Source organism: Berghia stephanieae, chromosome 5 (assembly GCF_034508935.2).
Source record: "Berghia stephanieae isolate SIO BIC M18660-M18661 chromosome 5, UCSD_Bste_1.3, whole genome shotgun sequence".
NCBI lineage: Eukaryota > Metazoa > Mollusca > Gastropoda > Nudibranchia > Aeolidiidae > Berghia > Berghia stephanieae.
The window spans coordinates 53,117,704-53,122,329 of NC_088364.1; positions in this window are offsets into that span (position 1 = coordinate 53,117,704).

Below are 4,626 nucleotides of genomic sequence, written 5' to 3' on the forward strand. Positions count from 1 at the left end.
ATTTGATCTGTTACAATCTTGAACATGAATGACAGACGGGGTTCTTTTCTTCTTTGTTGGAGGCTGATGAGGTTTCTTTCTTCAAACATTTTGTCATGCATCCTGGGGTTCTGCTCTTATAGTTCCCAGTTATGAACCGGGCGCCTTGCCTCTGGACTCTCTCAAGTTTATAAATATCTTCTTTCAGGTAGGGGTCCCAAGAAACTGCTCCGTATTCCAATTGTGATCTCACAAGTGCGAGGTAGGCATTTTGTTTGCATGACGTTGGGGCTTGGCTAAGATTTCGGCGGAGAAAGGCGAGGGTGGAGCTTGCCTTTTGGGTTATTTTGTTCCCCTCATTTCAAGTCCTTTGAGAAGGTGATGCCAAGGTATGGGTTATCGTCGACATGTTTCGGTGTTGTTTAACTTGTAGGTCTCATTGTACTTTTTAGCTGTGCTGAGGATGTAGCATTTGTTTGCGTTAAATTTTATTCCCCCATAATTAGCCCACTGTCCGAGACTATTCAAGTACTCTTGTATCAATTTTTGATCGTTTGCAGATTTTATTGGTCGGTATATTAGACAGTCATCGGCGAATAACCTAATCTGAGATTTTACTTGTAGAGGTAGGTCATTGATGAAACAAAAAAATAGTATGGGTCCTAGCACCGTTCCCTGTGGTACTCCTGATATGACTGGACATTCATCCGATGACGTGCCGTCTAGGACTACTTTCATGGTACGTTATGTGAGGAAATTACCAAGCCATGTGTGTAGAGATCCACGAATTCCGTAATTTTCTAGTTTTACAGGAGTTTTTGGTGGGGCACAGTATCAAATGCTTTGGAAAAGTCGAGGATGCCGATGTCTGCCTGAGTGTTGTCATTCTGGAGTCTCAACAGGTCGTATACAGTTATTAGGAGTTGGCTTTCACATGAGTATCCTTTGCGAAACCTGTGGTTCAGGTCAGTTAGGATGTCATTGTTCTCAAAGTGGTTCATCATGTTCTTACAGATTATATGCTCTTATAGTTTGGATATTATAGACGTCAGTGAGATTGGACGGTAGTTCTCTGCTTTATTTTTGTTGCCTTTTTGTAATACAGGTGCAATGTATGCCTTCAGCCAGTCATTAGGGAGCATCCCGGTGTCCACCGATTTTGGGAAAATTATTCATAATGGGGGGGGGGGGGGGCAATCTCTCAGCACACTCCTTTAGTACTGTGTTGGGGATTCCTTTAGTACTGTGTTGGGGATGTTATCTGGGCCTGACGCCTTAGATGGGTCAACGTTTTTCAGCAACTTTTCAACTCCTGAGATGTTTATGTTGATATTAGTAAGAGATTGGTCACAACTCTGTGATGTCGGTGGGGTGATTGTATCGTGTGGATCATGGGGGGTAAAGACAGATTTAAATTGATCCACGAGGATCGTTGCTTTATCCTTCCCCTCAATGTACAGGGTTTCATTTTCTTTCAATTGGGCTACACCAATGGAATAGTTTTTCTTGCTTTTTATGTAGTTCCAGAATGGCTTGGTATTGTTTGTTTCAAGTCCTTTTTCTATAGCATTGTTAATGTGCGTCCATTCTGCTTGCCTTATTTCACGCCTGCTTTGACGCTGCAACGATTTGTATGTGTCCCAGGTTCCGCTCAGTTTAGCCCGCTTGAATACTTTTGCTTTGCGTCTTAGTAGTGCTCGTATTTTCCTGTTCATCCACGGCGGCGTTCTTGTATTTTTATGTACTTTTTGGGGAATTGACTCTTTGATTGCACTGAGTGAAAATGGCTCCACATTTCATTTACATCCATACCGCTTTTGCGCTGTTCTGTGATCTCTGATGACAGTCCCTCGATTCGTTATCGTGGTGCAGCCCAGTTGACCCTTTTGAAAAGGTATCGTGTTTTTTTTTGGGGGGGGGGGGTGGTTCATATAATTGGAGTGTAATGTAGTTTCAGTAACAACACAGGCATGATCTGAGATTCCTGGTTGTGATGTTGTTGAATGGATCAATGATGGATTGGATACGAAAACAAGATCTAAAATATTGTCACCGCGTGTGCATTCTTCGTGAATTTGTGTGAGATGCGCTCCTGTTGTAATGTCGATGAGGCTTTGTTGTATTGCACGTTGTGGACAGGCAGATAACGTTTTTGAACCGTCCCGGTTTATATCAGGACAGTTAAAGTCTCCTGTTAGAATCATTTGGTTTGGAGTGTTTTTCTGAGCTGATTATTTCAAGCGATTTTTGCAGTTCTACGATGTCAGTTTCGTTTCGATGGGGCATGTAGAACGATCCAACAAGGATGTTTTTATGGCCTTGGATTTTAACGCTTACCCAAATTATTTCAAAGTCAGTTTTGAACTTTGTTTGCTCACAGCCTGTGAGCTTTCTATCAACGAGTATGAATACTCCCCTCCCGGTCGCCTGGTCTCCTCGTCTTCATTGTCATATCCTTCATCTTCTGCTTCTTCTCTAGGTAGTTTTCTGTCATTTCGAAATACCTCGTATTCTTTTGGGAAAATTTCACATGACTTAATGTTGTCATTTAACCATGACTCTTGTGCACGGACAATGTCTGGTTCATGTTTGTCAATGAGTGCACAGAATTCAGCTCTTTTGTGTACAATGCTACGGCAGTTCACTGTTAGAATTTTTAGATTGTTATTAGTAGAATTTAAATTATTGCATTTTAATGTGACTGAGTTGTTTTTTCATGTTTTCTGTGGCTTCTCTTTGTTTTTGTTTTTGTTTCCTTCCACCTTTATTTCCTCTTTTTGTTATTTTTCTGTATGCCTTGAATAATTTAATAGATCTCAAAAGGTTCACTATTTCTAAATCCGGTGTATTATTAATTGTGTGTCGTATTGTACGTAGGTGTTGGGGTGAATAGATATAACAAAAATTAGGTGTTGTCATTTTTTATATGTTCATCGTCGACCGTTGTAATAAGATTAAAGTAGCTCACTGCTTTTGCCCTTAAAATCGTAAAACGTAAACAAAAATGGTCTTAATAGCTGATAAAATCCTTGCAAAAATTTATAAAACTTTAAAACATTGCTAAATTAATTGTTTAAAATCCACGAATTTTCGTCAAAAGCAACACAAAGTCATACGAAATCCTCTGAATATGAAATAACATTCGTCCTGTATAGAAATAACACTTAAAACAGCCTTCCAGCGCTGAACACATTACTGGCAAATATAACAATCATAAAACTATTTTATTGATATACCAGTAATTTGCGAACCTTTTACATTCCAACCTAATTCTATCACCCGTTTACTCAAAATGAATACTAAGAAAATCTGCTAGGTCGTAATGCTCAGTCCTAAAGTGAACCGTTGGCTTTAATTGCGCATGCGAGAAAAATTGTTTTACACCATTCTAGCACATCCGCAACAACAACAAAAATAATAATCTACCTATTCTTAAAAAAATAGATTCGAGGGTCAACATTGTTCCGTAAAGCCAATGTTAAATTCTTATCATCAAGCAGAGAATTACCGGCAAATCTAAAAATGATAAAACTATTTCTTACAAATTGATAATACGAGTAACTTGTCAACCTTTCTTAAATAAAGGGTAATTCATTGATTCAAAAAAGATTCATTTCGATCGTCGTGTACTTAATTGCAGTTCTGATATCCCAATTTATTATGGGTTCATTGTTATAATGGAAATCTCAAAATAAAATAAAAATGACACAAAACATAGTCCATTCCAACAATGTTAAAGTAGGCGTTTGGATGTCAGACCTGCATATTATGTACACGTCGGTCTCGATCTATGTTTATTTCCACAATACAGTAGTATAATAAATAGGATATATGACTGACATCTTGTAATAGCCTTTATTTCTTCGAAATATATATATATATATATATATATATATATATATATATATATATATATATAAATATATATATAGATATGTATATATATATATATTTGTGTATATATATATATATATATATGTGTGTGTGTGTGTGTGTGTGTGGGTATAAATCCTGAGAAAGACCATAGTCACACCTTTATTAAATCACCCGTTAAAAAAAACAACAACTTAAATCATACATTAGACATATTATGCAAGTTATGATAACAATAGACTTTTCAATAATAACAATTCATTTAAAGTTAAAGTTAAAACGACGTTGAGATTACTGCAAAGTAGCAATCAATTTAAAACAATAACTTAATCATACAAACGATTCTTGAACTAATTCCATCTATGTTGGCATCACATGTTATGATTTATTGGCGAAAGCTTAAGAGTAAATAAACTTGAGACTTGAAACTTGTGTTTGCAATTTTGAACAGGTTCCCAAGGTTTCGACATTTCAAACTCAGAATTTCAAGAATTTTCTTATACTCATTTGATTTAGGAGAAACCCCGATTTCGTCATCACCGCATAAGAGAAAAATTGATTATGCGGCGTCTCTTTTATAATTTGTAAAAAAACGTAGCATATTTTTAAAACTCAAGCACGAATCCCTACGTGCACTTATTTGTAGGTCTGATAACCCAATTCTTTATGGGCTCATTGTTGTATTGGAAATGTAAAAAAAAAAAATGATGCAACATATTGTTCGTTACAACAATGTTAAACTACACCAATAAGTGGGTTCGAATGTAAGACTTG